The sequence below is a fragment of the Marmota monax genome, unplaced genomic scaffold (genome assembly GCF_021218885.2).
Source record: "Marmota monax isolate L192 unplaced genomic scaffold, Marmota_monax_Labrador192_F-V1.1 WCK01_AAM20220418_F8-fsc00023, whole genome shotgun sequence".
NCBI classification, from domain to species: domain Eukaryota; kingdom Metazoa; phylum Chordata; class Mammalia; order Rodentia; family Sciuridae; genus Marmota; species Marmota monax.
In genome coordinates, this window is record NW_026692907.1 from 6801449 (window position 1) to 6820878 (window position 19430).

The 19430-nt window shown below is 44.3% G+C and overlaps 1 non-coding gene across 1 annotated transcript; it reads left to right on the forward strand.

Annotated features, from left to right (window-relative positions):
• The first annotated feature begins 8089 nt into the window (after positions 1–8089).
• Trnaa-cgc (transfer RNA alanine (anticodon CGC)) lies at positions 8090–8163 on the forward strand. Its single transcript has one exon. It is a non-coding gene; the product is annotated as a tRNA-Ala (tRNA).
• Positions 8164–19430: the final 11267 nt, after the last annotated feature.

Here is a 19430-nt window from a genome sequence, read left to right on the forward strand (position 1 = left end):
AGTATGAGCCATTTTGCAGGGGTAAATACCCCTCCCCCATTTTGCATATCAGGAAACCATGGCTCAGAGAGGTTGAGTAACTTGCCCACATTACCAAGCTAGTATATGGGAGCTGGGGTAGAAGACACAGGCAGGCCGGCTCTAGAGCACAATTCCTTACCTGCTGTGAGAGGACAAATGGAGAATGAGTTCCATCTCCCCTACTGCTGTACCACCTTGCATAGTCACTTAATATCCCAGAGCCTCGACTTACAAGGCTATGAAATAGGCATAACAACACACTGCTTTAATTCCAAGACCAGGCGAAGGCTCAAGTTAAAAAAGAAAAAAGTAGGAAAAAACATAAGGTAGCAAATGACTTTCTAAACTCTAAAGGAGAAAGTCAAATCATCAAATATTAGGTTACAAGGAAGTGTAGCCAGGAAACACAGGAATTGTGTTTCCATACTGTTATGGTATAGATCTTAATGTCCCCAAAGGCCATGAGTTGAAGACCTGGCAGACAGCCTGTGCTATTGGAAGTCAACAGAATCCTTAGGAGGTGGGACCTAGTGGAAGGATGTGCCCTTGAAGGGGACACTGGGACCCTGGCCCCTCCTCTCTTTCTTTCTTCACTTCCTGGCTGCTATAGTAAGAACAGCTTTGCTCTACCACACACTCACAGCCACAATGTATGGCCTCATTATAGGCTGGGTTCATCAGCTTTGCATGGCTGTAACCAAAATACCCAACAAGAACAACTTAGAGGAGAAGTTTATTTGGGGCTCTCAGTTTTAAAGGTCTCAGTATCGGTCTCAGAGATGGTGGACTCCACTGCTTTGAGCCCAGAATGAGGCAGCACATCATGGGGGAAGGGGTCAGTAGAGGAAAGCAACTCAGCTCATGGAAGGGTTCAGAAAGCAGCAGGGCGGGGAGGGAGAAAAGGAGCTCGGGGAAGTTGCTCCCTTCCAATGCATGCCCCCAGTGACCACCTCCTCCAGCCAAGCCCCACCTGCCTACAGGTACCCCCCAGTCAGCTCATTCAAATTAGGATGGACTTATTATGTTACAGTTCTCATAAGCAATCATTTGACCTCTGAATATTCCTGTATTAACAGGCACTTTGGGGGACATCTCATATCTAAACATCTCATATCTCATATCTAACTGTTTCAAAAGCATCAGAGTCAACTTAATCATGGACTGAAATCTGAAACACGTGAGGGCCTCTTACTCAAGCCAGGTAAGCACTCTACTATGGAGCCACATCCCCAGCCCCCTTTCCTTCTTTTGAGTATTTCAGGTATTTTGTCACAGCCATGAAAAACTGATTGACACACATACATTATCTCATACATTATCACATACGTTATCACATACACATTCAGCTGCACTACGACAGCAATGTCAGCGTTATTAGTCCTGTTTTACAAATGAGAAAATAGGTCACCATGGGAGACAGGCAAGCATCTGATATTCAGAGTATTTAATTCACATGCAAAAAGCACATTACAGTATACAAAATAATGCCTTGTTTCTTTGTGACTCTGGATGACCTTTTCTCGAAGATCTTGTGGCACAGACAGGACAGAAACCAGATCTGCTTTGTGAATGAACACTTTCCTAATTCTTATGTCTACAGAGATTTTATGACTTGCTCAAGGTTACACAGCCAGTGACAGAACTAACATTTGGATCCAAACTTTTCATCTCTTAGGCCAAACTGGATACCTGAAGGTCAGAATTAGCTAAAGCTTATGTGCTTCTAATGCTAAAGACAGGGAAAAGACAATTTTAGAAGGGAAAACCATGTTTTGATAAATCAGATAACTTGCCCAGGTTGACATGGCCAGTAAATGGTGAGTCTGAGAGCCAAGCACCTATGGTCAGACTCTGCAGCCCACGCTCTAACACACACTAATCCTACACCAGCTGGCACACTAGAAGGAATAAGGCAGTCCGTGAGAATCACCTCTCCCTCCATGGATTCCATAACTTGCATTAGCAGTAGCAACTGCCAAGTGCTATGCCACAACAAATACATGTCAAACCCTTTCTTTTAATCCTATAACAATCCTGCCAGGAAGACTTTATAATCCCTGTTTGCAGAGGAAGAAATGGAAGCTCAGAGTGGTGAAGCAAGAAAAGCTGTGGAGCTGGCATTTGAAGTCAGTTCCAAGGAATGCCACCCCGAGATCATCCACGAGTGAGATACTGGGCCAGGCCTGGGGTTATACAAGTGAGCTAGACACAGGATTATTTAGGGCTCTTGGGTTGTAAAGATCAGAAACCAACTCAAACTAGAAAAAGGGAGACATTTATCATAGTAATATAATGTTTTGCGGATCCTTAAGGCCAGAGTCTAGCCTGCCCTTTGAAAGGCTGGAAATAGAGATCGGTCAGCAACCTGGACAGGGCTTTGTCTGCTCCTAGTCTCTGCCCTTCTCTGTACCTCACTCGTCTCTTGAACAAGAAGCTTTCTGTTCTGTCCAGTCCACGTGGCAGGGAGAAGATGGCCACACCAATGCTCCCAAGTTTACTTCTCCCCTCTTAAGGGTCCAGTATAGACAGAGCCAAAATCTCTAAGGCCACCTACTGGTTCCAGAAGGTCATCTGTATGGCCCAGCTTGGGTCAGGAATTCATCCCTGGTCCAAATAACAGTGACACTGGAATGGGGACACATCATTCAAGTGGGGTGATAGATGGGGAACAGAATAAGAGGGAAGAACACTAGGACCTGGGCTGGACAAGCACCCTAAGCTATTTACTGACTGCTGATGTGATCCCAGCCCCTGAAGAGCTAGGGTTTAGCAAGCAAGTTGGACAGAGAGGTACACATTGAATCACAGTTGAGCCTTCTAAGGGTCCTGAGAAACATACATAAACTGCTATGACAAAGGGGAGAACTATCAAATTTATCTAAGAAAATCAAGGAAGAGGATCTAAACCATTGTACAAATAATGATAAGAACCTCAGAGGTAGTAAAGCTTTAAATGATACTTGCATGTATAACAAAGACTACAAAGAAAATTTATTATAATTTTAGATTATGAAATACATAAGAATTCTTTGAAATTCACAATTTAGGATAATTTTTGGGGTGTTTTTGAAAAAATTTTATTAATGATTTGCTATAAAATTTAAAACTGGGGTCTTTATTTTTTTAACGCAGGGGCACTTGAACATTGAGACACATCCACAGCCCTTTTTTGTATTTTGTTTAGAGATAAGGTCTTGCTGAGCTGCTTAGCAGCTTGCTTTTTGCTGAGGCTGGTTTGGAACTAATGATGATCCTCTGGCCTCAGCCTCCAGAGCCGCTGGGATTACAGGCATGTGCCACTGCACTCGGCAAAGTGGGCTCTTTTATCATTCAACCAGAACCAAGCAAGAGTGCAGGGCCTGAGGGAGGCAGTGTGGTCTAATGGAAAGAGCATTGTCATCAGAAATATCTGTGTTTTAAACCCAGCTCTAAATCTGACTGACTGATGTAGCGGAAGTTATACGCCCTCTCTCACCCTAATTTCTTATCACAAACCAGGATCAATAATGCCAGATTCTTGGGACTCTTAAAAATTCTGAATGACATAACTTATAGGAGCCAAATCATGTCATTCTTATGCTCAAAAACTTCCCAATAAATTCCAAAGTCCTCCCTGTGTCCTGCAAGGTCTGGTGTGAACTTCCCTGGACCTTGACCCCATTCCCGCTCATATCTGACCTCACCTTCTGCTCCCCATTCCCTGGATGACTCCCTTCCTGCCACACGGGCTCCTTGATGTCTTTCATGTGCTCCATGCTTTCACATCCTCAGGTGATGCCTGCTGTCCCCTAGGCCTAGAAGCTGCACCCAATATGTTTAATACTTACCTATCACCTTCTTCAAGTCCTGGCAAATATCTCCACTGACCATGCTGTTCAAAACCACAAGCTGTCTCCCCAGCACATCTTTTATCCTCTCCTGTTTTTTCATTATACCACCTTTCATTAGCCATAGTGTACTTACTAACCCTATGTATTGTCAGTTTTCCTCGTCACATGTGTGGTCTTCACACACATGGATTTTTCTTCTGTTGAGTTCCTTCTGTGGCTCTGTCTCAGCAACTAAAACAATGCCCAGGACATAGTGGCCCACAAATACATGAGAGCACCTAGGATAGAACTCAGTACTCAACACCACTCCCTTCCTTCCTTCCTTCCACATCTTCTGAAACGGTTGCTTTCCCCAGGCCTGAGTTATATATTAGTTAGGACTGATGTCTTTTAAAAATACCATAGCATAGCCCATATTCAGACTATCCATATGTCAGGGCGTTTTCTCTCTTCTTTATTTCTATCCTTGCTTTTTCACAAGTTGAATAGACATAGAAGGTGCTCTATAAATATTTACGGAATTGACTTAATTACCCAAATCCCAGGAAAGGAAATAAAATAAATGTTCTGCCCACAGATAGCAACCCTTGGGATGATCAATTCATGATAAAAAGTCTCAACTACACTGAGGAATCCAGGCTACAAGAAAGGGTAGAGATGACAGTGTGCCCAGGCAGCAGGCAGGCAAAGAACCCTGGGTCCCTCTGCTCCTGGAGGGGCGTCAGTTGGTTTTGTCTGCCTGGCCCCCTTAGAAGGGCTGTTGTTCTCCATTCCAGTCTTATCATTCTAGCAGAGCTGCCAATCTTAGGACCAGTCCTGACCTTTGTCATCCACTATGGGATCCATGCCAATGCCCCTTTCCTCTGGCTCAATTAGTCCTACCAATTAAAGTCTTCTTACCCCCTTCTCAGAACAAAACTGTCTAGCAGGGTAAGATTCTTCCTATTTTAAGTAATGAAGATGGAAGGATTTGTACCAATGGCCACAGGTAGCCATTGCCCCTGCCACATGGAAGAAGACTGATCACAATGGGACAAAAAGAGAAATACAGAGAGAGAGGTGACGAGATAGGAGGTGAGGAAGAGAACATGATTAAAGCAAAACCTACTATATCCCAATACTTGGAACAGTTGCTGACACACAGTAGGCACTCAAGAAATATTTGCTGAATAAATTGTTGAAGGGGAGGAGGACGAGAGAGGAAAAAGTGGGAGGGAAAGAACAAACTGATGATTTAATTTGTGTCCACATCCAAACAAACTCCTTTTCCACACTTATTCATGGAGTTAGTGTCTTAGGCCCAGAGCTGTGCTAGGTGCTAATGTCAAAATGGTGAACAATGGACATACTTCCTTCCTGGGGGGAATTTACGCTCTAGTGCAAGAGGTAGACAAAAAAGCAAATATGCTTGCCATAAGTCAAACAGCCTGTGAGGAATGCCTCTGAAGCCCCTGGGCTGCCCACTTTGTGGACCTCTCCTAGAGAAGCTGCCCAGCTCATCATAACTCCCTAGCCCTGAACCTACCTCCAGTTCTCAGGGCTGTGTGCATAGGGGTGATGTTGATGCCTTTGATGATGCTGAGCCAGTCAGAGTCTTCAGCGGGATCTGGAAATTTTGACCTGAGAAGCAGAGACTAGGATTCATTGCAACTGAGTTTTACAAAAATCAAAACTTTAGATCGAAAACTTAGAATTCCTGCTGCTCAGATCCCTGGTCACTGCCAGGGATCTGCTTAGTTAATTGATCCTTGTGGGTTCTTTGAGCTTCCCCATGACTCCCAAGTAAATTCCTTTTTTTTGTTTAACCCTAACTAAAATAGTGATCTATTCTTTGTAATCCCCAAAATGGCACTAAAACAAAAATCTTTTTAATTCTCTGGAGAACAAAAAGAAAAAAAAAGGAAATAAAATAAGTGAGTTTTTAAAAAATAAGTAAAATTTATATTGCTTTGAGATTTTCATAAGATTGTTTGCACCTATCGCTTCCTCTTAATACCCATATCATTAAGAATCATTAAGGAAGCAGTATAGTTATTTATTCCCATCTATGGATGCAGAATCAGCAATGTTAACTGTTACTGTATTTCAGAACTTTGAGAACAGAGAGACCAGTTTGAAACTACTTATTTCCATTAACTAGCTATATGATTTGGACATATTATTTAACCTCTCTGAGCTTAGATTTTATCATGTATAAAATGAGAAAGTGAAGTTATAACACTTTCATAAGGTTGTAAGGATGAAATTAGATCTTGGACATGAAGTTCTGAGTATGAATTTGGCCCTGAGCAGCATTCCATGTGCTTAGGATCCCCTGCCACCACCTTTGTCCTAGATACATTTGCAAAACTGTATACACATGTAATGTGTATCCCTACACACACACACACACACACACACACACACACACATTTGGGTTACTTGAACGGCCATAACTGATTAAACAGGGCTTGAACTTTGGTCTGCTGATTTGAGAATGATCACTCTTTTTATCCATAAGATGCCAATAATGTAGGCAGACTCAAGTCTATGCTATGAAAAAGTTTGGATTTATTTGGTCTGGAGAAGATTTCAAGGAATATTTGAAGGGTTATCCCAAGGAACTGACCAGACTTACTCTGCGGGTTCTCAGAGGTTGCTATGGTTTGAAAGAGTAGCCCCCAAAAGTCCATGTGTTAAAGCCTTGACCCCTAGGCTGGTACTAGTAGGAGGTGATGGGAACTTAAAGAAGTGGAGCCTACCTATTCAACATAGTCCTTGAAACTCTAGCCAGAGTAATCAGGCAAGAGAAGGAAATTAAAAGGATACAATAGGAAAAGAAGAGGTCAAATTATCTCTGTTTGCTCATGACATGATCCTATATTTAGAATACCCTAAATGTATACAGAAGACCTCTAGAGCTAACAAATTTAGTAAAGTAGCAGGATACAAGATCAACATACATAAATCAATCACTTTCCTACATTCCAATAATGAATCTGTAGGAAAACTATCCCATTCACAATAACCTAAAAAAAAAAAATTGAAGGAGGTGAAGGACCTCTACAATGAAAACTATATAACACTGAAGAAAGAAACTGAAGAGGACATTGGAAGATGGAAAGACCTTCCATGCCCTTGGATAGGCAGAATTAATAAAATAATAATAAATTAAATAACAAATATTAAATAATAAATGGCCATACTTCTAAAAACAACATATACTTTCAATACAATCTCCATCAAAATACCAATGACATTCTTCACAAAACTAGAAAAAGCAGCTCTAAGATTCATTTGAAAAAACAAGAAACCCAAGATAGCCAAAGCCACTCTGAGCAAAACGAGTGCTGCTGGAGGCTTCATACTACCAGACCTCAAACTATAATACAGAGCTACAGTAACAAAAACAGCATGGAATGACACCAAAACAGACATAAAAACCAATGGAATGAAAGACAGAGACAAACCCACATAAATACAGTTATCTGATACCAGACAAAGGTAAACACACACACACACACACACACACACACACTAGAGAAAAGATAGCCTTTTTAACAAATGGTGCTGGAAATATTGAATAGCCACATGTAGAAAAATGAAATTTAATCTCTAACTCTCACCCTGTACAAAAGTCAACTCAAAGTGGATCAAAGACCTAAGAATTAGACTATAATCTTTACAACTGCTAGAAGAAAATGTAGGCCCAACCCACAAACATGTTGGCACAGGAACCAACTTCCTTAGCAAGACCTCTAAAGTGCAAGAAGTAAAACCAAAAATCAAAAAGCGGGATTTTCATAAAATTAAAAATCTGTATACTTAACGAAACAATGAAGTGTGTATGGAGAGCCTACAGAATGGGAGAAGATCTTTGCCACCTACTCCTCAGAAACGACATTAATTTCTAGAATGTACAAAGAACTCAAAAATGTAATAGTAAAAAAAATAATAATAATAACCCAATAAGTAAATGGGCAAATAACCAGACACTTCTCAAAAGAAGAAATACAAATGACCACAAATAAGTGGAAATATGTTCGACATTTCTAACAATCAGGGAAATGCAAATCAAAACCACATTGAGATTTCATCTCACTCCAGTCAGAATGGCAATCATCAAGCATACAAATAATAAGTGTTGGTGAAGATGTGGGGGAAAAGGTAAAACTTTTATATTTTTGGTGGGAATGCAAGTTAGTACAATCACTCTGGAAAAATGTATGGAGACTCCTCAAACTTCTAAGAATGGGGGCTGGGGATATAGCTCAGTTGGTAGAGTATTTGCCTCGCATGCACAAGGCCCTGGGTTCAAACCCCAGCACCATAAAAAAAAAATTCTAGGAATGAAACCATCATTTGACTCAGTTATCCCATGCCTCAGGGTATTTCCAAAAGATCTAAAATCAGCATACTACAGTGATACAGTCCCATCAATGTTTATAGTAGCTCAATTCACAATAGCCAAGCTATAGAAGCAACCTAGGTGCCCTTCAACAAATGGAAGGATAAAGAAAATTATATATAATGAAATATTACTTGGCTATTAAAAAAGGAATGAGCTGAGTATAGTGGTGCACCCTAAGGCCCTAAGTAACTCAGTGAGACTCTGTCTCAAAATAAAACATAAAAAAGGGCTGGGGATGTGGCTCAGTGGTTAAGTATTCCTGGGTTTAATCCCCAATACCCCCCCCCCAAAAAAAAAGAAGAAATTATGGCATTTGCTGATAAGTGGATGGAACTGGAAACCATAATGCCATGTGAAATAAACCAGATACAGAAAGTCCAAGGTTGAATGTCTTCTCTGATATGCAGAAGCTAGTCCAAAATAAGGAAGCAGGGTGGGGAGAAAGAGAAAATGGGAAGGGTGAATTCCATCAAATTAAAAGAAAGATCAGTGGAGTAGAAGAGGAGGATTAGAGAAGAGGAAGGAGGGATAGGATAAGGAAAGACAGTGGAGTGAATCCGACCTAACTTCCCTATGTACATATATGAATATACCGCAGTGAATTTCCCCATCATGTACATCTACCAGATGATTAATTTAAAAACCAAAACAACAAAAAAAACCCTACAAATAAATAGCAGAAATATCAGTCTTGTGGAGGGAAGGGAAAGGGGAAGCACTGGGGACTGAATTAGAGCAAATTATACTCCATGTTTTTATAATATGTCAAAATGAATCCTAATATCATGTATAGCCAAAAAGAATCAATAAAAAGAGAAAAAGAGGTGGATCCTATGGAAGGTTCTTAGGTCACTGAGGTAGTGCCCTTGATGGGGAGTGTGGGATCCTGATCTGATCTCCCATTCTTTCTTTCTGCTTCCTGGCTCATGATATAATTAGTTTGCTCCCCACCCCCAACAAAGTCCCCACCATTGCCATCTGGTACCTTTACCAGAATCCCAAAATCAGTGGAACTATCTGGACCTCCAGAACTATGAGCTAAAACAAAATCAAAAAACAAACACTTTTTCCTGTTAACTTCATTGGTCAGGTATCCCATTATAGTCATGGAGAGCAGACTGAGAGAGAGGCAGAACTAGGGTCAACTGTGAAGGTTACCAGGTTTCTATTTAGTATACAGAACTTTCTGGGGGCCAAAGAGAAGGGGTAAGATCCACATCACTGGCACTAAGCCACCTGACTGACCTATTCAGGGGACCCATCAAAAAAATACGGGTACCAGACCCAAGTTCCCATAGTCCTGAGCTTCTTAGAGCCTCTTTGGACACAAGATGTACACTTGAGGTTATCTGATAGAAATCGTACCTTAGGGATCAGGTTTCGTAAGCAGTACCTGTTGCAAGACAAAGGCCTCAGTGGACTGGCACAAAATGAGGATGAGAAGCCACGCCCTGTGTCCTCCTGGTCGTGAGGTATCTCATCTCTCTAATCTTCAGGGACAGCTGTGTGATCATTTCCCAGCCCCCAAGGCACCTGGGGAGCATCAGGACCAGCACCCTTGTCAGCCCTGAGGGCTGCCCAGATTTCCTTCAGACCTTTCCTAGAAGAGAGGCTGACCCCAGCCGACTGTCAGAGAGAATCAGTCCCCTTTGATCAGGAGCCATGGCCTTGAAGCTGGCAGCAGGTGTGGGAAACTCTGCAGGCCCAATCTGAACCTAAGTATCCAGATTCTGATCATGCTCTGCCTAGGACCTGAGCAAGTCAACAGACCTCTCCACCATCAAGCTCCTCATCTGCCACACCTGGGGTACTGAGAAGATGAAGTGAGAACCATTGCTATGATCCCAGTGCCCAGGGAAGAGCACCACTGAGGGACCACTAGACCATGCATCTCTTTCTTCTCCTTGGTTTCTCTTCCTTCCTCCTCTACCTTCCAAGACTCCTCTGCCCAGATGAATCTCTGGTTGAGCTGGGGATCCCAGCCAGGCCTGTTAAGTCTGCAGCTGTGTCGACCATCCTCAATTGCTGCCATGATGATGGCATCATCATCACAAGGCCCATGGGACCCCTGCCCCACACCCAGAAGGCCCACTGTCTACCCTCAGATCACCCTCGTCACCTAAGGCCTTGCACCCACTTTCCTCTGCCTGGACCTCAAGCTCTGCACCCACTTTCCTCTGCCTGGACCTCAGGCCCTGCTCCTCACTGGCTCCTCCCCATGGGGGGGGTCTCTGAAGCCCTACCTCCAGGAGGCCTTGCCTGACCACCTTGCTGAAAGCAGATTCCTCCCTGTTACTTTTCGCACATCACCCTAGTTTAATTCTCTAGAGCACTGATCATGATGACCTATGTCTCTCCTTCGATTACTTGTTCGTCATAAGGTTTCCCTCCAGAGTAGAAACTCCAAGAGGGTAGAGCCCTCATCTCTTTGGTTTGCTGTTTTCTCCCAGAGTCTGGCAGAGCAAGCGCATTTAGGCATGATGAATGAGTGCGTGAACAAATGAATACTGTCATCCCATTTGATGGATGAGGAAACCGAGGCTCAGAGGAGCATTGCCCCATCTCACACGTTGACTGTGTGGCTCTTTTCTAAGGTTCCCCATGCATGCTTATTTTGCTGTAGGATCCTGGGGACTGACCATGTCCCAGGGAAAGAATAGGCCAGATATCAGGCGAGCATCCTTGGCCTGGAGTCTCAAGAACACAGTAGTTGTCCATTGCTCTTAAGTGCCAGGTACTACGCTGCTTGCTTGATATTCATGATCTTGCTTGATTCCTCCTGGCAGCCCTCTCTTTGTCTCAGAAAAGGAAACTGAGGCACGGGGAATGTCAGTGTCTCAGGGAAAGTCATGGTGGGGGTAAGCCTGCAAACCCCAAGCCATCAGGCCTGCAGGTGGGTGAACCACCCCCCACACAATGTGGCCTCCTCTTCCAAGTGCCCACCCCCTCCTTCCTCCTGTCCCAGCTCCTGCTCTTCTGCCCTGCGGCCCACCACAGACCCTATGAGAACAAGATGTCCTTTGAGTCTAAATGGAACTGGATATCTTCAAATCTCTGAAAGCAAAAGAGAACGACTTCTTTTGAGCGGCACCCACCTGTAATTGGCATGGCCGGTCGCATCTCCCTCAATTTGTAACATGGCAGAAATCCTGTTGAAGTCCCTGGAAGGCCGTCCCTTTTTAATGAGGACACGATCCAGCCCTGGGCGGTTCCGGCTGCTTTCAAAGCTGCAGCCCAGAGCCAGTTTTAATGATCACGGAAGGAACTTCTGAGAGAGTCCTAAGAAGAGGATGGGATAATTGCACTAGAAATACCAGCCACCGTGACAATGGCCTGTGGGCCCCGGGCTCTTCAGGAGACTAGGCCTTCAAGGTCAACTCCTCCAGCACCTGCTCTGATTCCCTCGACTCTCTGCTCCAAGATAATTATGAAAGAAAGACTGTAAAATACCTCTCTCCCACCACCGATGCCCTCTCACCAACAGCTACCTCCCACCCTGATAAAGCTGCAGCAAATAATGAATCTTAATGGTCGAGTTTAATAAAATACCACGCATTTCCCAGCACAAAACTCGAGCATGCTGCTTATCAGCTATACGGCCTTAAACTGGTTACTTAGCATCTCTGGACCCATTTTCTCAGCTGGAGAAAAAAAAAAATCAAATAGTACCTGTCTTATGGGCTTTCGAGAATGTCAGTGACCGTGCCTGGCACAGGGTGATTATGCTGTTGCCACTGCCAACAGCAGAGAAATAGTGTGACATTTGGGTGTTGTACAATTCTAGTCTCCAAAAGTTCACTGGTGTCTAATGACAAAACAACGATGACTCTGTGAGTGTTCCAGTCTGCGCCTCCTCTCCCTCCCTGCTAAAGAGAGCTTTGTCTTTATACATTCATCCTTTCCAGGGCCCCACTCTCCAGGGAAAGTTCTGTCTTTGATTTCTGTGCTGCAGATTTGAGAGAGCAGCTACTGCTCCAACTGCCCCGAGGCCTTGGTCACCTTCCCCCTCTTCTAGGTCTCTCTACTGGAACTGCAAGCCAGAGCTGAGAGGAAGTTGTTTTGTTCATGTTGTTTTGTTCACCATTATCTCCCAACCCTACCACAATACTGGCATGTGGATATTTGTTACCATCGATGGATAATTGTTGAATAAATGAAAGAAAGGGGAAGGAATTCCCCAGACCAAAGGTTCCCAACCAGGCATGATTTTTCTTTCCCCTTTTCTTCAGGAGATATTTGACAGTAACCTGATGCCAGTAGCTCCCCTTCCAGATGTGACATTTTTTTAATGTCACATCTGGAAGGGGAGCTACTGGCATCAGGTTGGCGGAGACCAGGATTCTGCCACCAAGGATCTGTGTCTGTGGAGGCACACGACAGCTTCCACCATAAAGAATCAGCCAGCCCCAGACATGAACAGGGCTGAGGCTGAGAAACGGCTCCACTCTGCTCATCAGGAAGCTGAAAGTTAAATACAGGAGATATGCTCTCCTGCCAGCGCCTGTCCTGCCACTATCTAGGGCCAGGTCACTGTCATTTCTCCCTTATGACTCTGCAACATCCTCCTGCGAGACCTCTGTTTCCACTCTTGCACTTGAACTCCACTCTCCATGGAGCAGCCAAAGCAACATTTTCAAAACTCTAGTTTTCCGCTGCAAACCTTTCCTAAAACCTATGACTTCCCAGGGCCCTTCCAAGAAAATCCTAACCTCACTGTGTCTTGCAAAACTGTATGCCATCCAGCTTTTCTTCTCAATTCCTACTACTTTGCCTCCTCCCTCAGCTCCAGCCATACTTTCTGTTTCTCTAACCCAGTGGTTCTCCAAATGTGGTCCTTGGGCCAGCAGCAGCAGCATCACCTGAAACTAGTTAGACATGGAAACTTGCCAGTTCCCACCTCACACCTGAACAGAAACTCCAGAGAAGGGGCCGGGAATCTGTGGTTTGATAAACCCTCCAGGAAGTTCTGATGCATGATGCTTACCTCACAGAGAGACCCAGCTGTACCTCAGGTCCTTTGCACTTGCCCTTCTCTTTGTTCTTCACCCTGGTCTTCCAGACATCAGATCCTTACTTGAGTCCCAACAGAATCAACAATATGAGCCTTCCCTGAACATCTAGAGTTGTCCTGTGACCCAGGTTAATATCACACTACTTCACCGCAGGTGGCATTTTATAACATCATATGGTGCTGAGATGTGGGGGCAGGGAATAAAAGAAAGAAAAATAATATATTCAAACTGGAATGCTTAAGAATTTTGGCCCTGGAGGAGGAAGGGCGTGGACATTGGGAAGGAGGCAAGGGAACTAGGAGAAAAGCTCATGTTGGTGCCTGAAGACACAGGAGGAGACTCAGCTCCTGCAACACTGCTGAACCCTGCTGTGTGGAGGGTGACCTTCTGCAGAGGTGATGTCGGTGCCTGGGCTGAAGAGGTTTGTACGTGAGCTTCCTGCATTTACCTTCATACACAGAAGTCCCACAAAAAGCCAAGACCTGGGAGGAACACAGACATGATTTAGGAATGAATTGTATCTTCAGGAAGCTTGGTCTATACTGGGAGCTAAGATGCACGCAGAGGTGATCATGAGGAAAGACACAGTGCTAAGAAAGGCAATATATTGATCATTTACTTTCTTTACATGAAGCATCTCCTTGGTGTTTTACATAAAGTATCTCATGTGATACCCAAAAAACTCTTGTTAAGTGTCTTAGTTCATTCTATATTGCTATAACAAAATATCCAAGACTACATACTTTATACAAAAAAGAGGTCCATATGGCTCATGATTATGGTGGCTGCAAAGTACAAACAGCAAGGCATTTTGGCATCTGATGAGAGCCCTTTGGCTATAATAGTCCATGGCAAAGAAGCAAAAAAGAAAAGCAGCCATGTGCAGAAGGGACCAAGCACATGGGGTGGACTTGCTTTACAATAATACAGTTCTCTTACAAGAACTGACCAGTCTTACATCAATCCCTACATTAATCCCTTCCTGAGAGTGGTCCCCCATGATCTAATCACATCCCACTAAGTCCCACTAAGTACCATCACTCAGTATCACCACCTTGGAGGCCAAGCTTCCCTCACATGAACCTTTGTGGGACATACTCAAACCACTTCTAAGCCACAGAAGAAATGTTGATAATAAAAATAATAACATTTGTGAACATTGGATCTGTTTTAAGATAAATGCTTTCTAAGAATTCTCATGGAATTCTCACAGTCCCCCAGGCAGTGTTTACTATCATAATCCCCTCTGCATAGATGAGAAAATTTAAGCCTTGGAGAGGGAAAGGGATTTACACAAGGTGATAGAGACCCTTTGCTCAAAAGAAAATTAATTAAAAAAACATGAGGACCCTTGTTCTTCCTCTTTGCCACCCTCTGCTCTGGACACCACACAGGCGCTAGGCAGCCTTATGGAGGGAGGGCTTTCCAACCAGCATGGCAGCCTGGCTGTCCCTTGAGAAGGGAAGCTCTCTCTTGATATGTGCATGAAAATGGAGGCCAATTATTTGTTTGGAAGAATGACATGATTTCTGGGAAGATCGGTTTGTGGATGGAAGATCCTGTGATTCTGTCCCTGTTGCCCACCTGTAGGACTGTCCCTCCCCTTGCTAGACCTCATTTTCACTGCAGGAGATTATATGATCATTAAGATCCCTCTGCTCTCACACTCAAAGGTTCCCAGCTGAAGGGCAGATGAGGAGGCAGGGGCCCTAAGCACTGGCTAAGATTTTTGTCAGCCCTCCGAGAAGGTTCAGTTTAGCCAAGGGGTCTGGGAGCTTTGAAACTATTTTTTTTTTCCTTCCCAATTTTGCCTCCAGCTAGCCACAAGCAAACTAGTACTGTGGAAAATTTCAGGCAACAATATATTGGTTTGATGATAAACTCTTTTGGAGTCATTTCCACAGCCGGTTTGGGACCCTGCACTTCCCCACATGCCACCTCTATCTCTCCCACCCACCCAAAACACCTCCTTTTATTAGAATTCCAATTATGCTCCAGTGATTTTGAATCCCCAGAATTCCTTTATCCCAGAGCAAGAATAATTGGATTTTTCTCCCTCTAAGCCTCAGCCACCCCTCCACTTCATCAGCATGCTGGGCTCCGGGCCCACCTGGCCCGTGAAGGAATTGAAGAGATGCCATGAGGCTTTATGAAATCATATATAAGATCTTTAAGGATGCCTTTCTGCAGTGGAGGGGGAGTTTTTATTTTTCGATAAATCACATTCAGCCTTCAGATAACAATTTTATAGTCTGCTGAGGTGCTGAGATAGAATTTATGATTCAGGGGGAATTGCTCATCCTTCCTGGTGTGGCCCTTTCTGGTGACTGTCCCCACCTCACCTCTTTCTTGGAGGATTCAGGAATGGGGCTGGAGGGGAGGAAGCCGAACTGATGGCCGCAACCTCCTACTGTGTACAGTCCGTCTGTGCACACTGTGCTTGCCATCCTCAGAACACTTCAACACACACCACGCCACTTCATCCTCTCCATGAAGCTGGAGGTGGCCCATCAGGGTTAATAATAGTCCATTTTCCAGATGAGGAAACTGAGGCTCCCAACAGAAGCAGAAAGCAAACTCACTTCTGAATTCAAGTCCAAGGACCTTTGCAACATATTGCAATGTTCCCCTAATTATCATAGGGTCTCTTTTATCTTCTTGTGCTCAGAAGTAACCCAGGTTGGAATTATAGCCTATGATAATGGGGGACAACATCCTCCTTCCCTAATCCAGTCACTGCAGGTTGAGGTGATAAATCTGTTTGCAAACCGAATTGACCCACCTTACATAACTATCCCAGAGATATTTCCAAGGATGACTATAACTGAGTCTCTTCATTGTTCAAAATGCCTCAGTCTTTTCTGCCTTAAAGGAAAAATTATAGAGTTGATAGGAATTTGGAGACCATCTTCTCCAGTATTCCAAAATTATGCAATAATGAGCTCTCCCACATAGACACCCCCAGGCCTCTGCTTGAATGACTCCAGTGATGGGGTCTCATCAGCCTTTCCTACTCCATTCATTCTTCCATTTATTTTTATCTGAACCACAGATATGTATCAACAGGAATGATGTCAATGCTGAACCTGACTACTCAAACAGTAAGTAGTAGTTGAGAGAAAGTTCTGAAATCACATTACCTAAATTTAAATTCTAGCTCCATCCTCTTGGGCAAGTACTTAACTCTCCCTTTGTCTCAATTTCTCCTGTAGAAAACAGGGATCAGAATATCTAACTACACTAACTACATGGGAGCTAGTGGGTAAGTAAATAGGCATCTACAGTACAGAATGCTGAGGAAGCATCTACTCCATTTAGGGTGGTGGTCAGGGAAGGCTCCCTGGAGGTAGTGATCTCTATGCCAGACATCACACCTGAGCAGGAGCAGTCTAAGCAAAGAGAGTGGAAACAATTTCAGTAGAAGGAAATGAAACTCTAGGTCCTGTCCTAAAATCGAGAGAAAGCACAGTCTTCGAAGAATTCTGAGTTCAGTGCAACCGGAGAAGAAAGGGAAATGGAGAGACCCAAGCTAGACACTTCTTTTCAGAGAGCTCCATATGGGAAACCCTTTCTGTCTGGACCCCCATAGTGGCACTTAGAGTCTCCTGCAACTTGACCCTAACTTTTTCTTGCAAACGTACCTCTGGATTCTGTACTACTCTCCCATCTATCAATGAGACATATTTTCCATATCCAGGCCCTGGTGCATGCTGTTTCCCTTCCAAAGATGCTCTTTCTAGTGGGCATTGGAGGTGGATTTCTCAGGACCGCTTCATGCCACCTTTTGGTAGCAGAATCCTATCTTCTTGTGGGACAGCCATTCCGCATGACCAGGTAAGGTCACTCTGATCTAACCCTGCCTCCCAATTATCAGAGGATAACCCAGCTCCTGGCCATCATGCTGGGCTGTGGATGGGCACATACCCACGCTGAGCCATCCAGCCCCCACTGGACTTTTCCACTGGAAGGACGATGCCCTTGGTGCTGCTCAGCTGGGAAGATGTGAGTTTGAAGCTGCCACACCATTTTCCCTGCCCCACAAAGGAGTCCTTCTGAGGAGAAATGCCAAGAGGGAAAAGCAGAGCCTCAAGAATAGGTAAAATCTGAGCCCTGGATGGACCCCTGCCTCAACTACTGCATTCCTGGACTTCTCACTTACTCAAGCCAATACTCATATTCATTCATTCATTCATTCATTTTCTCTCTCTCTCTCTCTCTCTCTCTGAATTTTTTGTCACTTCAAGCTCAGAAAGGCTCTGATGACTTTCCCTTCTGCCTCCTTTGTCCCTGCCAGGACCCAGCACAGACACCAGTCCTTCCCTGATCATCTCAGCCGGAAGCACTGCCCACCCCACCACAACTGCGTTCTTTCTACTCATGGACCCTCCGATTTGCAGTAGCCAAATGGTGCTTGTGACACCCATGCTGGACTTTGGCACATGTTTCATGTAGCATCTGAGAGGAAAACGCCTTATGGGAAGGCAGCTTGATGTCTTCTTGTGTCTCCCGGGTTAGGGTGTCCACCACAGGGTAGATGTTCCTTGTTTATGGAATAAAAGTAAAAGAACATGGAGAAAGAGCAATGGAATGGGAGGAGTCAATATCTTAAATGGGTATCCTCGAAAAGCACTAGTCTCCCCTAGACACCATTTCTACACTTTTTACTTCATCTATGAAATAAGGATGATATTGATTCAAGTAATTTCAGGATAGAATGAGAGAATGAGTGAAGAGAAATGAAGAGAACTATTTCCATCAGCTGAAGCATCTATCCCTAGCACAATCAAGGAGGAGGGGGTCATGAGTTTCTGAGTTCGGGACATCTCTAGGAGGAATGACCAGTGTAGCAACTTGGCGGTGCTCAGTGGACTCCATTCGTGGGGAGGGAAATGGGTGAGTTGTGGGAGCACTCTATGATTCTATGACAACGTCATTTCTCATCAATCAGCACTTGGCAAACTCCATCTCGCCCATGTCAATGCAGGCAAGAGGTTAGTTCAGGATCTGAAGAGGGCAGCGTCCCCCTTTCATTATCTCTTTCCATCAGTATAATCTTTTTATTGATGACAAAATCAGCAGGTTCCATGCTAGGTAATTAGCATCCATTATCTCATTTATTTTTCAAAATAACTCTATGATGTAGGCTTTATTATCCTTGTTTTAAAACAGAGAAACTTAGGCACAGAAACATTTAGTAATATAGCTAAGCTCCGCAGATAGTAAATGCTAATGTCGTTCAAACCTGGGGGTGGGGGGTCCGCTTCCAAAGCTCAGTTCTTAACCACTGCACTGCACTGCCTGCCTGTGAGTCCCATTCTCTCAGTTGATGAAGGCAACAAAGAGATGCCTGTGTCTGCTCCCAATGGCCTGCAGTCCCAACTGTGCTAACAGTCCAGAGTGCTGGGGGCTTGTGTTGAGCGGGAATGCCATGCTGCTAATGGAAGAAAATGTAATTATAGAGCATAATTACAGTGTATCGTATTCTGTAATTACACTGATGGTATTTAATATAGAACATATTCTGAAGCTAAATGGAATGGAAACACCCCCCAAACAGAACAGAGTCAGAGCTGCTAAGAACCTGTTCCCTCGACCATGCAGAATTGCAGGACCCCTACAGACCATTCCCCTTCTCCATGGAAAATTACCACTGGCCTCCCTATGGCCCAGTCCTCACACTGGACCCTTGCTGGTCCTCAGACCTACATCCTGTAGCCCTTGCCTCCCAAGAGTCCCCTGCCCTCTCAACTCCACACTTTGTTCCTACTTCAAAATCTGTCATCTCTCCCCAGCACAATTTTCCTGCTCGTCTTTTTGTTTCCAGAGATGCCCCAGGGGACCTCCTCCATGCTGTCCACAAGCAGTCTATTCCAGGATGCAAATCTGACCATACCGGTCCCCTGCTGAAATCTTTCAGTGGCTTCACACTAATGAACACAAATCCCTTTGCTCAGCACACAGAGCCCTTGGTGATCTGGCCTCTGCCCACTCCCTAGCCTCACCTCCTGATGCCTGCCCTCCACCCTGCTCCAGCATTTCTGAGCTATTCATGTGGATTCAGGGTTTCTCATTCCTCCCCATGTTTTGTGCACATTCTCCCCTGCCAGCAAGGAGAATCTTCACTAACTCCTTCAGGAGAGGCTCATGTGACATCTCCTAACAAACCTCTCACCCCCA